Below are 15,956 nucleotides of genomic sequence, written 5' to 3'. Positions count from 1 at the left end.
CCAAAATTCAAGCCACTGTTACTGTGATATCTAAAAACTGTGGTGCTGAGAGAGAGAATATGTCAAGATTGAGAGTAGATTGAAGCAGTAACTAGATTTGTTATCTCCAATCAAGTGGAGAAGCAACCAAGATGGGGATACAGAATGCAAATTAGGCAGTGCCCTGACAGGTCCTACCTGTAAAAGACTACAGGATAGGACTTGGCTTGGCAGTCAAATATGAAGAACTGCCCTGGATGTCTGTAGCTCTGGATATAATAATACCCAGAGATTGGGTCTGGTATGTAACAGTCTTGGTATGCCAGGGAACCCTAAATACTTACCTGAGAAAGCAAAGTCAAAACTGTGGCAGGTAAAATAACTTTTTCTCTTAGTGCGTAAGCCCCTTTAAATCCAGAAGGGCTTTGAGATTCGGTATAGCTATGAAGAAAATAAGAAACAGAGAATAGGTGCTATTGAAATCCTCTTTCCTGAAGCACACTAGAAGAACTATCCTGTAAAACAGACAGTAATCGTATGAGGGAGGAAAAAGTGAAATAAATAAGGTTGAAATTAAAAAAATAACATGAGAATATAAAAGTATAAATAAAAGAGAAAAGGACATTTTAATGAGTTAAAATTCAAATTGTCATAAAATGGGCATTGTAGAAAATACTCAACACTCTCTTATGGAAAAGGACCCAGCTAAGAAAATAATGATGTAGAAAATGACAAAGAGAGACATCCAACATAAAAATTACAGGTGTAAATCAGAATTTGTGAACTAAAAGCAATCATGTAAGAGAGGGGAATGAATTGATTATGCTCCTTGACATTCTCTCACAGTTCCTTAAATCAAAGAGGAAAACATACCCAGAGAGATCCTGGTTAAAATTTTAAAATGAAATAGTGAAAAAAAAAAATCACTTAAGATTTCAAGATAAAATATTCTTCTGCAGAATGTATTTTTTTTCTTTTTCTGTTTTTGGTCGAGGTTTTTGCCTTAGGGCATGTGCACTCGCTGGAGAGAAAGAGACAGTGAGAAGGAAAGTGAGAAATCACCCTGCAAGGAGCAATCCCTTCTCCTCCATTCTTCTGGCATCTTGGGCACACAGGCACAAGTGCCTGACCTGCGTTTCAAGCCAGAGGGTCTGTGCCTTGAATCATGGTTGGCAATGTGCGAGTCCAGAGAAGTAACTGCTACACCATCCGCTGACCCCTCTTCTGCAAAAATTAAAAACTAAAATGGAGATAAACCTGAAGAGTGAAGGAAAAAGTTTGTGTGGTTAAAGAATTAGTTGCATGGAGAAACTGTCCCTCGTTGGAATGGCAACAGAAAGATTTTATTAGGAACCCAGGGCTTTGAAATATAGATGAAGAATGTGGATGTCATCTATTCCTGAGTCTGAAATGAAAATGTTAAATCAGGAACTCTGCACTTTTTGTTGGCTTGTTGATTCAAGAGACCCCAGGAAACTGGAGACTTCCCTGCTCTCTCCTTCATTCTCTTTTGCTTCTCTATGTCAGGAAACATGTTCCCCAATAAACATCTTTCAGCTCACTTTCTGATTCATTTCTTGCCGCACTTGATAACTACACAAAAATTACTGTAATTTTCAGTTTCCAGCAGTTACTAAGAATGCACCAGCTAAGAATATAGCAGGACATGACATAAGGAGAATTGTTAAACAAAAAGTCTTTCTTTTTTTTTTTTTTTTGCTTCCACAATAAAAGAATTGCATAAAACTCCACAATGGCCATTTAGTGGCCAAGGAATTTAATGGTTTCTGGCATCTCCTATTAAACAGATTGAGTCATTTTTTGAAACCATCCAATAGCAGATATTTTTGGTTGCCCAACTTTTGTTCAAATAATACTTCATCCTAGATGAGTGTGTATTACTCAGTTAACTATCCTTTAAAATACGTATCTGTATTTGCCACTCTAATGTCAACCATGTCAAAAAGGCCTAAAAAGGAATAACTTCAGGGAATTCACTGCACAATTATTATCTTGGCAGAATGAAGGTGTAAAAACTAAGCAAAATTGAAAAATCGTGTATTACTTTAGTAGTCTTTCCTTTTATCGTTTTTTGTGCTGTCTTCATCATTCCTACGTTGGCACTCTTCCCACTTAAAAACCTGGTCTTGACCTTATTTCCTGCAGCAATTACACCATTACTCCACTTCCTTTTGTAGCAGTGCTTCGAGAGCATCATTTCTGTATCTGCATCTATACTTGTTCTCTTCAGTTCTGCCTTAAACCAATACGAATCAGGGTTTGCTTCACTGAGGCCTTGTCTCCGGTAGCTTCCACATTGCCTGGTCCACTGGGCAGTTCTCTTTGCTCATCCAACTTGACCAGAGAGATAGTTGGCACCTTAGTCCACTGCCTTACGATTCTGTTGTAAGGACATCCTGTTTCCGGTTTCTTCCTGCAGCATGTCCTTTTCTGGGTGCTTCCAGTCTCACCAGCCTTGTACAGCTGCAAGGCTCAGGGCTCAGTCATACGTTTTTCTCTCCTCTACCAATATTCACTTCCTTTGTTGTCCATTCTCAGTTAAATAATATGGATTATGGGCCAGCCAGTTGTCTGGTGGTTAAGGGGACTGGATCTCACATGGCTGACTGTACAGTTCAAGCCCTGGACCCAGTGACTTGAAAATCCTGGACACATGTGTATGCCTGCCCAAAAGGAGAAGGAATTGTGTGTGGCCATCCCCACAGGGAGTGCTTTCTCACTTTCTCTCTCTCTCTCTCCGGTGAGTTCATGTACCTTCTGTTTTAAAAGAAATAGATGTAGGTTAGTTTCTTACAACTACTGTAAAAATGACTATCACTGGGACCAGCAGGTAGTGTGGTGGTTAAAGTACTGGACTCCCACAGAGCCAACCGCAGTTCAAGTCCTGGACCCTGCGGCTTGCTTTCTCACTGCTCCCCTACTAACCCCCATCTGTCTCTCTATGGTGAGTGCATGTGCCCAACAGAAAATTAAAAAAAGAAAAATAGATAAAATTAAAAATAAATATTATTTTTGAAAAAAAAAATCATTACTATAACTTGTTGGTTTAAAAACCAGGAGGAGGCTGGCAGGTAGCATGGTGGTTACAGGTGCTGGACTCCCACATGGCTGGCTGCGGTTTGAGTCCTGGTCCTGGCAGCTTGCTTCTTCACTTTTTCTCTCTCTCACTCTGTCTCTCTCTCATCAAATCTAAATAAATAAATAAGTAATAAAAATGTATAAATACAATAATTATTTTTAAAACCCCCAAAAAGTCATAGGACTTACTCTCTCTCAGTTCTGGATGCTAGAAGTTGGAAGGTGATGTGGTAATTCTCAAAGGGATGTTTTTGGGTAATGATCACGGAGGAATAAAGTTTCCTTCAAAGGGCAATTGTACACACTGACTAAGGCTCTCCAGTAAACAGAGTTCAAGAACAAACCTAAGTTGGTTCCCGTTTCTCCTCTTGGATCTGCAGGAACAGAAGAGTCTGCGTGGGAGCTGTGCAGAGAGAAAGGCGCTGTCTGCTGGGAGAGACTTTTTGACTTTGCGTACATTTCCAATCCTTTTCCTGTTGTCCCAGAATCTCATCTCTCAGAGTCTCCTCCGTACTTATCTATTAATGTTTTCATGGAGTCTCTAAAATCTTTTCATTTGCATGATTTTCTTTCAGTCTCCTAACAGCTTTACTTTATAGTTGGTAAGGGTGAGATATTCTTCTTTTGTCCTCCTTAAGATTTTTGCTATAGGGTGGTGTGCAGTCTCTGAGAGAGACAGAGAAAAAGAGAGTGAGCAGTCGCTTCCTGGGGGTATGACCATGCCACCATCCCTTCTCCTCCATTCTCCTCTTGGGCATGCACATGTGCTCAGAGTGTTTTTTTCAAACCACTGGGTCTGGAACTTGAACTGCATTCAGCCATGTGGGGTCTAGCTACCATAACCTCCATGCCATTTGTTGGACCCAAGGCTGAGGATTTGTATGACATTTTCTGGACTGAAATCTGAACTTTAGAGGGGTTAAGACTGTGTGGTACCATGGTAACAGGGGAGCAGGGCCTTGAGTTCTGAACCCAGCTGGCTTCTCTGCCCTTACTTAAGGTCCTTCTTTATTTTATGTTGAACCAGAATCCCTTGAGTACTATTTCCTTGTTAGAATTGAGTTTATGGTGAATGTTTGTGAAGAATCGGAGTTGGGGAAATTTTCTTCTCTTCTCTTCACCTGCCAATATTTAGAGTTGGCAATTCATCATAACACATTTTACCCTTTATTAGGGAAAGTCTCTTAATTTCCTACTTAAATTAAAAAGTGCTCATCAAGGGAGTATGCAATAAGCATGTTGTAACTCAACAGTTGTAAAATGAAGATGTATTGCATTGAGGACAGTGGAAAATTGATCTGACTAAATTTCATGAGTTGTGTTAAGATTTTTAGCATGGATTATAGAAATGATTTACAATTTCTTGCACATCAATATAAAATAAGTCATTGAAGCAAGTTATTTACTTGAACTTTCAAAAGGATAATATTTCAGCCCCTTGAGGTCACAGAAATAGGATGAAATTTGTAGTCATTAAGACTAGAGGCTTTGAAGTAAGACAGAACTGAACTGGAAGTCAGTTATCCTCTGAACAAATTATGACTCTGAAATACATTACCTAATCCTCAGTATTTCATCTGTAAGATGGGGATAATACCAGTAATTTTAGAATTCTTAATTTTGAAGGGGATATTCTGGTGTAACTAAGTGGTATTGTAACCATAGACTTAGGATGGTGAATTCTGTCTTTCTTGGGATCTTGCCTTGTCTACCTGTTCCCAAGAGGTTTGTGACACTTGGAACAATACCAGGCTGAGACTCCTGTCACCTCTTAATTAATGGCTATAAAATGTAATTTCAATAAAATGATAAACAACAGAATTGGCTTGTGTAAGGCTTCGGCTAAGTTGTGGCCTCTTACACAGCTCTAGGATCAGGATGGGATGTGCATGTATGCATTTCCATGGGCATATGAGGGGAAGACCCTGGACTTTGACTTAGTTTGTTAGGTTCTTGGTGGGGAGGAGAGGAAGAGAGAAGAAAGGACATGAGGCCACGAGTGAAATGTGTCCCCATGACTCCCTGGGCTCTGAACATCATAGTGTCAATTCTCCCTTGCGCAGGAGGAGTGGGCAAGAAGAAGGAAGGAAGAAGTAGAGAAGGCATTGGATGAGGAGATGGAAGCAGCCCCTGCCCTGAAAAGTCATGAAAAATGAATGAGAGGATGGCCAGGATTGCTGGAATCATTATTGAATTTATCAGTGTAGCAGTATCCATGAAAGGTCTCACCAGGGTACCTTTTCTAACTCTATTCTACTTTTGGGGTCATGTTCATCTCTCTTTCCATCTCTTTCTCTGTGTATGTTTGCACTTCACTGATCTTGCTGATGTCCTAAGTCAGGGGTGTTTTCTTATACTTGACGGAAGCTAAGTGCATTCCCACTGTACACTGAAAACAACGACTAATCTAGCTTCTAGACTCTTCTTCATAAAGTAACAATTGAGAACTCATTGAGTATTTTTCTAAGAAAACTTATATTTGGTGAACATAGCTATGCTTCTTGTGGGTAGATTTTTTTCTACAAGAGCACATACTTCACAATATGTTCAAATATTGGATTCTGTCAGCTAGATCTTATTGGTTCATAAAAAGGGCTTGGATTAATAAAAACAAAGCTCATTTATTGGGACTACACTCTTACTCTGTACTTTTTTGTAGCTTCAAGGGCATTGTTGAAAGTAGTGGAGAGAGAGGAGTGGTATTTCCCTCATTGTCTAGCTTGTAGCTGATTTCAATGTCATTTAATGTAGGCACAGTATTTTTAGGTACTGATCTCTGGGGGAATATATATATATATATATATATTTTTTTTTTTCCCTTTGGAAAGGTTTTTGCTATAGGGCGCATGTGCTCGCCAGAAAGACAGAGAGAGACAAAGAGACAGAAAGCAAGAAATCACCCCCCATGCTGCAATTTCTTCTCCTTTCTCCTCTTGGGATCTTGGGTATGCATGCACATGTGCAAGTGTGAGTTTAAGCCACTGGGTCCAGGACTCGAACTGCAGTCAACTACATAGGAGTCCAGTGACATAACCATTATGCTAACTGCTGGTCCCCTCTAGGGGAAATATTTTTAGGTAATGATAAGGAAGAAATAAAAATTGCCTTTTGAAAGCAACTATAAGCTCTAACTTAGTTTTTTCAACTTAATTTTTAAGGTTAGTGATGGAGTGAGAGTTTTAAGGAATTAAGTGTTAAATTTCTTACCTTGTATTTACTATGACATTATTATGTGACATGATTCAATGTGTGATATAATTTCATACTACTTAGGATGAATTTCCATAACGTCAAGGAGAAAGCACATAAACACATGGCTTTAGTACTTTGCCTTCTTTCTTTTTCCATTCTTCGTTTTCCTCTTGGGCTAGGTCACATCATGGGTAGTGGTTTAGACTTAAGTCTTAGTGAAGTACTTTTTTGTGTCACACACACATAACAATGGTTCAAGTAGGGGACATCTACACTAAAATAGCTTCCTGTAGTTCCCTACATAGGGGGTCACATGTCTGGTGATCTAAGTGGAGTCCTGAAAACACTGTATTTCAGTTCATTCCACCCCTTGATTCCCATGCACAGGGGCTCTCATTCCTATTAATCCAATTCTTTTTTTTTTTTCTCTTTGAGATTTTTGCTGTAGGGTATGTGTGCTTGCTGGAGAGACAGAAACAGAAAGACTAAAGGCGAGAAATCATCCCTTAGTGGGGATGGCCATGCCACAGTCTCTTCTCTTCCATTCTCTTCTTGGGATCTTGGGAACACATGTACATGCACCTGGAGTGAGTTTAAGTTGCCTGGTCCAGGACTCGAACTGTGGTCAACTACGTGGGAGTCCAGCAATGTAACCATTACTTCATCTGCTGGTCCCCTATTCCAACTGTAAGGATGTCTCAATCTAACACATTCTACCATACATCTAACTGAAAGACCCTCATCATCTTCCCTCAAATTCCATTCTACTCCTAAGTGGAGGTACTGTTATGGAATTTTTTTTTTTTGAGAGGGTTTTTTTTTTTTTTCTTCACTATAGGGCGTGTGCGCTTGCCAGACAGACAGAGAGAGACATAGAGACAGAAAGTGAGGAATCATCCCCCAGGGGGGATGGTCACGCCGCAATCCCTTCTCCTCCATTTTCTTCTTTGGATCTTGGGCATGCACGCACACGTGCCCGGCATGAGTTTTAAGCCACCGGGTGTGGGACGTGAACCGCGGTCGACTACGTGAGAGTCCAGCGACATAGCCATTACGCTAACTGCTGGTTCCGTGTTATGGAATTGTTTTGAAGGAATTTTTTTTTTCTAAAAGTCTAGATCTCTAAGTTAATTCAGATATAATTGCATTCTGTTTTGATCCCATTCTTGTATGTATTAGTTTTCTATTGCTGCTGTAACAAATTACAAAATATTTAGTGGTTGGAAACAATACAAACTCATTAATTTACTGTTCTGCAGGGTAGAAGTCTGAAACGAGTCTTACAGGTTGAAGTCAAGACTGTGTTTCTTTTGGAGACTCCAGGGGACAGTTCGTGTCCTCACGTTTCCAGCTTCTATGGGCCATCTGCATTCGTTGGTTTGTGGTTGCATCGCTCCTTACTCTGGGTTCATCATCACATGTCCTCTGACTTTGACCTTCCAGTCTTCCTTTAAGAAAGACCCTTGTAATTACCTTGGGCTCTCCTGGATAATCCAAGATAACCCCTCCTCCCTAATCTTAAAATCATCAATTTAATATCACCTGTAAAGTCCATTTTCCCTATACTAACTACAGCTAACATATTCCCAGGTTCTGAGGATTAGGATAAAGATATTTTAGGGGAGCCATTATTTGCCTACTATATGATGTAACTTCTCAACATTGCCCAACCAGCTGACCGTATGATAAATGTATCCCTCACCAGAAAATCTTTTATAAATAGTAGGGGAAGAAACTAAATAATATACTTGCAACTACCACATTAAGAAAGTACTGGTGGGGGACCAGCAGATGGCATAATGGTTATGTCACTGGACTCCCATGTAATTGACCACAGTTCAAGTGTTGGACCCAGTGGCTTAAAACTCAAGCTGGGCACATGTGCATGTATGTCCAAAGCCCCAGGAGGAGAATGAAGGAGAAGGGATCATGGCATGGCCACCCCACCTGGGAGGTGATTTCTTGCTCTCTGTCTCTCTCCGGTGAAAACAGCACCCAATAGCAAAAGTCTCTCTAAAAAAAAAATACTGGTGGTATGTATTAGCCTTGGTTTCTGAAATGATTATGATCTGTATTGGGTGTTTAGGAGTTCCCTGTTCCTTGGGCTTAGTTAGCCTGGATTCTGTCTAGTGGGTGGTCCTGATTATCTTTTCAGAGTGGGCTAAGCCCTAGCTATTCCATCTGAAGGGTAGTAGAGGTTTCTTGTTAACCTTCACCACTGTGTACCATGGCATGAGAAAGCATCCTGGGTACTTTTTTGTTGTTGCTTGTTTTATATTGCAGGGTGTGTGTGCTTGCCAGAGAGAGAGAGAAGGAAAGTGAAAGGGGCAAGGGATTGGGGGATGGCTGCACAGTAATCCTTTTCCTACATACTCCTCTCAGGATTTTGGACACACATGAACATGACACTGGCATGTTTTTCAAGGTGCTGGGTGCAGGACTTGAACTGCTCAGTTGGCCATGTGGGATCCAGTGCCTTAACAACCATGTTACCTGCCAGCCAGTATTATTATTTTTTTAAAGGTTTATTTAAGTTTTCTAGGAAAGAGAGAGAGAGAGTGATAGGCATCCCTATCTGCCATGATCCTTTCTGCCATGATCCTCCCCCAGCTTCAGCCAATTCTAGATCATGGGCACATGCGTGCCGGCATGTTCAGGGAAGTCCCCGGATGCAAACCTGGAACTGCCTGTGTGGTCAGCCTCACAGACTGTTGCATTACCACTGCGTCACGATCTGGGCCTGAGAGAGGCTTTTTATTTTATTATTATTATTTTTTAATATAGAGCATATACATTCCCTGGAGAGGGACAAAAAGAGAAAAAAAATGAAAAAGCACCCTCCCTGACCCCTACCCCCCCAGAGATGGCCATGCTGCAGTCCCTTCCTCCCCATTCTCCTCTCAGGATTTTGAGCACACAGACACTCATGCCTGGGGGTTTTTTCCAAGCTGTTGGGTTGGGAGACTTGAACTGCATGGTCAGCCATGTAAGATCTGGTCACCTAAACCACCACACCACTAGCTGGCCCATCATACTATTTTTTTGTTTTGTTTTGTTTTTTGAGAGTTTTTTGCTATAGGGCGCATGCACTCTCCAGAAAGACAGAGAGAGACAGAGAGACAGAGAGCAAGAAATCACCCCCCAGGGGGCTGGCCACACCACAATCCCTTCTCATCCATTCTCCTCTCGAGATCTTGGGCATGCACGCACACATGCCCGGCATGAGTTTAAGCCACCGGGTCTGGGACTTGAACCGTGGTCAAATACATGAGAGTCCAGCAACATAGCCACTATGCCAACTGCTGGTCCCCCCAACATACTATTTTTAATAGTATGGAATAGGAGGATTTTATGAAGAGGTGACAGTTGATCTGAGAACTGGTTAAAGAGGAGGGTACTCTGTAAATATCTAGGGGGAAGCGTTCCAGGCAGAGGGACCTGTATGTACAAAATGCTGAGTCAGGAGTGTGCTTGTTCCATTTGAAGAAAAGCAAGGGATCTAGCAAGGGTAAGATGCAGAGTGGAGTGGGTAACTGGAGACAGTACCTGGGGCTGGAGCCTAGAAAGGATGATACTGGATTTTATTCTATTAAGATAGGTTTGAGTGTGGTTGGCAGCTGGTGAGATGGTTAAAGGTGGTGGACTCCTGCATGGCCGATGGCAGTTTGAGTCCCAGACCTGATGGTTTGCTTGCCCACTTTACCACCCACCACCCCCACTCCCCCACCCCTGTCCCGCTCTGGTCAAATTATAAATAAATAAATAAATAAATAAATAAATAAAAAAAAATAAAAAAAAGATGGGTTTGAGCTGGGGAGCCACATGAACTGATACATATTTTAAAAGGATCATCTTAGAGAGATCCGATTATATTTCTGAATTTACTGCTGTTTGAAGAAACTGCATGCAGGGGACCAGCAGGTGGCGTAATGGCTATGTCACTGGACTCCCACAGCATTGACTGCGGTTCAAGTCCTGGACCCAGCGGCTTAAAACTCACACCAAGCACATGTGCGTGCATGCCCAAAATCCTGAGAGGAGAATGGAGGAGAAGGGATTGTGGCATGGCCACCGCCCCTCCCGGGGGGAGGGAGTGATTTCTTGCTTTCTCTGTCTCTCTGGTGAGCACACACGTCCTATAGCAAAAATCTCTCTCTCCCACACACACACAAAATAATAATAAAATAAAGAAACTGCGTGTAAGTCTGTATGTGAGAACTTCAAGACATTGTGGAAAAGTGGGAGTTAATTATTTTGGTGTAAACAATTTTTGAAGTCCATACATAGTTTTTTCATAATGTCCATTTCCCATAAAAATTTTGAAGCACCCTCATATATGTATTTATAGGCTTACAGATTGCTAATTATGATCCAGGGACTGAGAAATAGGCTTAGTTCCATTTTTCTCTTAGCCAGAAATTTTCTAGATCACTACGCCAAGGAGAAGGGAGATTTATTCTCCTGAAATAACTAAACCATGACAATTCCATTAGGAAGGCTGATAGTATCTTTATAATAGCTTGGACTTTCTAAACATAAAAGGGCAAAATGACATTGCCCCCTTTAATAATTCAGCTCCCATCTGTGAACACTTCACTGAGTCTCCTGCTTTTGAGGGTGCATGAGCAACTGGAGTTTAGTCCTCATTATTCATCACGGCTCTATTGCACCCAGCAGACTATGGGAAAAAAAATGCAACAGAGAAACCAGGATAAAGGAAGACATTTGCAGCATCTGCCCAAACTACGTATGTTCCAGTTCAATGTAAAAAGTGGCCAAGTTAGGGTTAAGAGTCTAGAGTGGGTCTTGACCATGTGCTAGGTGAAGAATTACCAAAATGATAGGAGAGGGCCAGCCGATGGCCTGGTGGTTAAGGTGGCCGAGTCCTTGACCTGGCTGCTTGAAAACCATGCCAGATGAGTGCATGTGTGTGCCCAAATCCCAAAAAGAGGGAAAAATGGAGAAGAGATTGTGGCATGACCATACTCACGGGGTGTACTTTCTCACACACTCCCCCACCCCCCAGTGAGTTCATATGCCCTCCGGCAAATTTAAAACTAGTAATAGGAGCATTTTGTTGACTAAGCAAGTACTCTGTCAAAACAGAAATGCTTTATGAAAAGTAAGTGTATGATCTCACCATCTCCAAGCTTTTTTTTGGTGCGGGGTGGAAGGGGGACAACATTTTGGGCAGAAGCTATTTGTTTCCTTTTAAGTAAGTCATTGAAGAAGAGCCTTCCTACCCTCAGGAAGGGAGCTGTTTAACAAAATCACGAGCAGCAAGGCTCCGCCCACGCTAGGACCCATGATGCCGTCCTCAGTCGTTGCTGATTTAACCGTCCTTACGTTGGGCATTTGCTTTGGGTTTAGGTTTATACTGCAGGCATGTCTAAGTTTTACTAAAGGTTTTCAAACATGGACTAGTTTGCTGTTTGGTAGAGTTTTGGAAGGCGCAATGGCAAATATGGAAAGAATGATTGGATCAGATGACTTCTAAGGTAAATTTCAGACATGACATTCAATGGTTACAGGATAGAATGGGAATTTGAAGCCCAGGGATCTTGAATTCACCTTTCTATAGTCTAATTTCATGATTCAACATTGATCTACAGAACATTTTTAGGATTTCTATGTGAGTTTGAGGAAAGCAGTTTTCCTTCTGAGAAAAGAATGTTTTAGACCTTAAACATCCAATTAAACCTTCTTTTCATGGGGAAAAAAATGTATGTGAGAAAAAATTCCAAGAGAGCAGCTGTGTAAAAGAACTGTAAGGATAAAGATGTTCTATATCTGTGCTGTTGCATTCAGTTGTTACTAAATACATGAGAATACTGAACTTTTAGAATATGGCTTGTATGATGGAGAAACTGAATTTTTATTTTTATAAAATTTTCACTTAAATTGAAATTTACATAGCTGCATGTGATTCACGGCTAATTTATTGGACATCATAATTCCAACATAATCTGAATTATTCAATACTAAACACAGAAGGACTGAAAATGAAACATCTTTATCTAAGTCAAGTAAGCGTGGCTATTTACCCAAATCTTATCAGTACTGTTATGTGTATGTGTATGTATGTATGCATCTTATCTCTGTTTTCTGTCATCTAGCTAATGTTTCTAATAACAGCCATGTGTTGGGTGAGGGAAAAGGTGAGACATTGGAGGACAGAAAGAACATGATGAAGGTTCTTTGTGTGTGATTTCCAAAGCTACAGTTATCATAATTTCATCCAAAAAGGTAAATAGAACAAAATTAGGCAAAGGGAGATGTGAGTGATCTACATACATTTCACAATGTGCTGCGTCTGTAGGTCAAATCAGCTTCAATGGTGCCTGGGAGTGCATTTGGGAAGTTGAAATGATATGATTCCCACAAGCAACCATGCTTCCTCTAACTTGAAATTTCGAAACAATAATTTCTAGATCCTTTCATTTTTTTTCTAACACTCTGTGCTCTGCAATCTATGGACTAAGATAAGGAAAAAAAAAAAAAAAAAGGACCGATTGAGTCCTGGACTCCCTTTTCATAATGTTGATGCTTTCTTGTAATGACTTGGAAGAATTAGAGCTTTTAAAGAGAGTGGTTGGAAAGGATTGATAGATAGAATGGAGTCTGATAATAGCTCATAAGAGGTTCTGGTGTTAGCTTAGGGGGCATAGAGTAGAAACAAGATGACTGGAAATTTTAATAGCGTAAAGGATTAATTTATTCCTTTATCTCCACTCAACATATTTTGCAAGGAGTCTTAATTTTCAAGCAAAGTCATTGCAGTTCCAGAATATCCTTCCTCCAGTTGATTCTCTTCATAGGCTGATATAATTATTCGACTTTGAACTTTAAATGGTTCCCCATTGCTTTCAAAATCAAGACACAGTTTTTTTTTTTTTTTTTTTTTTTTTTTTTTTTTTTTTTTTTTTTTTTTGTGGGTGTGCGTGTGTGCTTGCCAGACAGACAGAGAGAGACGGAGATATAGAAAGCGAGAAATCACCCCCCCCCGGGGGGGATGGCCACACCACAATCCCTTCTCCTCCATTCTCCTCTTGGGCATGCAAGCACACGTGCCCAGCGTGAGTTTAAACCACTGGGACCAGGACTCGAACCGTGGTCGACTACGTGGGAGTCCAGCGACCCAGCCATTACACTAAGTGCTGGTCCCAAGACACAGTTCTTAAAGAACTGCTTCTCACAATTTTCCACTGAAAATTGCCTAATAGTAAAGACATGAATTTGAACTCTGGAAATTCCAGGGAGTAGACTGAAGTTGATTATAGCAAGTAGGACTCTCTTTAGAGGTCTTCTACTTAATCTCAAAAATGTATACGTAGTTATCACATCCAAGTAGTTCTGTGTATTTCTGATTGTAAAAATAATATTTAAAATAGTCTTAGGAAAAAAAAATAACAAAAATGTTTTCTGCCTGAATCCTTACTCACTGAGAAGTTGGTTTAGATGTAAAATATTATTGTGTTGAATTCATCTATTTCAGAAAATTGTGCTGACTTGAAGAGCAATGAAATGACAGTAGATTTGCTACATAGTCTATTTGTCTGCTGCTTCTTGGTGACATAATATTTAAATAACCTAGACTTAAAAATGCATAAATAAATATAAATACTTCTACCCTTTATTCTTTCAGTAATTTTGTCAGGGTAATATCTGGAAAGAAAAGCACAAATATTATCAGAGAGGTGGTGATGAGTAATGACTTCAGCTGGTCTTGGGGGACAGGTTGATAAAGGTACTTTCGTGGGAGACTGGAAATGGTCCTCAGAGGACTTTTGGAGAAGAAAGTTGAGGTTTTTGATCTCTCTTTCTGTGTCACTCTCTTTTAAATTTACCATTAGGTATGTTTGGTAGCCAGAGAGAGACAGAGAGAGAGAAAGAAGTGAGAAAGCACCCCTCCTGGGGAATGAGTATGGACACACCACAACCCCTTCTCTTCCATTCTCCTTTTGGGATTTTGGTGACACATGATCATGCTACTGGCGTGCTTTTCAAGCCACTGGTCCAGGACTCAAATTGTGTTGTCAGCTCTGTGGGATCCAGCTGCTTCAACCACAACCAGTTGTATCACAGATAACTTTAATCAACTTAACAATCTTTTTTATTTTTGTTTATTTAAAAATATTTATTTATTTGATTCTATTTGTTGTTATTATTTTTAATTTGATCAGAGAGAGAGAGAGAGAGAGAGGGAGAGAGAAAGTGAAAGTGAAAAAGCGAGCAGCCAGGTCCAGGACTCAAACCGTGGTTGGCTCTGTGGGAATCCAGCACCTCTAACCACAGTGCCACCGTCTTGCCCCACTATCTTTTTTTTTTTTTTTTTTTAAAGAATTATTTTATTTAACTTTATTTATTTGTTTACTTATTTTTAATTTGACCAGAGAGGGACAGAGTGAGAGAGGGAGAATGTAAGAAAGCAAGCCACCAGGTCCTGGACTCTAACCACAGTTGTCCATGTGGGAGTCCAGCGCCTTTAACCACCATGCCTCCTGCTGGCCCCCAGTGAGCTTAACAGTCTTAAAAGGAACCAACAGGTCTTTCTTTCTCTTTCTTTTAATTGTCAGAGGGTGCACACACTTGCCAGAGAGAGAGAGAGAGACAGAGTCAGAGAGAGAGAGAGAGAGAGAGAGAGAGAGAATCCCTCAATGGGGCATGGTCATGTCACAATCCCCTTTCTTCCATCTCTCCATCCAATTGGGATTTGGGGCATACATATATGCCTGGAATATTTTTCAAGCTGCAAGAGTCAGGATTCAAACCATGGTCAACTACGTGGGATTTGGATTCCAGTGCACAGAGTTAACTGCTGTATTGGCTGGCACTGAGACAACAGTTTCGACTCTTAATTCCCATTGGTCCACTTTCTTGTCTAACTCTCAAATTTAATTTTTGCTTTCAATTAAAAAAATTTATGTAAAAGTTGATCATGTTTAACAGGACAACACATGCCTACCTTGCTTGCTCAGTCATTAGCTGGGAGCAGTCTACAGGAAACGTGACTAAACTGAGTGTTGGGATGAATTTTCGGAATGCAGAAGCTGGCTTTTGGGTCAGATGGTTCTTCTCTGTGGCAAAAAAACTGCTGTTTGTTCTATGTGTCACTAAGACTTGTCCCCTTGAGCTGTAGTCTCCTATCTCAGGCCTAGGTAGTTCACTGCTGTTGGTTAGCAGTGGTTATAGCCAGGTTTGCTGTTAAGTGGAGACTCATTCTTCTCAAGGCCATGCTGAATTCACTGTGTCATCCAGCTGCTGTGTTCATGAACCTGTTGGATAAGAACTGGCAGGTCAAGGAAGTAGGATGTCAACATTCACAGAGCAGACCATCCTGAAAATTGGTGGTGGCTCCTGGTGGTTGGCTAGAAGGAGGACATTTTAACAGTTTTCCTTAGAGGTTTCACAACAATTTCACAAATGCTTAGTACAAGAAGTCCTGAACAGTAAGATGACAAGAGATGATTGGGTTGAAAAAATGTGGCATATGTACTCTATGGAATACTACTCAGCCATAACAAAAGAAAAGATGAAACCCTGACATTTGATACAAAATGGACAGATATGGAAGACTTAATGCTAAGCAAAGCAAGCATTGTATGACAGACTTTGTATGTCCCCACTCAATATAGACTGATTTTCTGCATTCTATAGTAGAAACTGAATGTTTGGAAGGCATAATA

Source organism: Tupaia chinensis, unplaced genomic scaffold (assembly GCF_000334495.1).
Source record: "Tupaia chinensis unplaced genomic scaffold, TupChi_1.0 Scaffold143836_1, whole genome shotgun sequence".
NCBI classification, from domain to species: domain Eukaryota; kingdom Metazoa; phylum Chordata; class Mammalia; order Scandentia; family Tupaiidae; genus Tupaia; species Tupaia belangeri.
The sequence above is the reverse complement of the archived record's forward strand: the minus strand, read 5'-3'. Positions refer to the sequence as shown.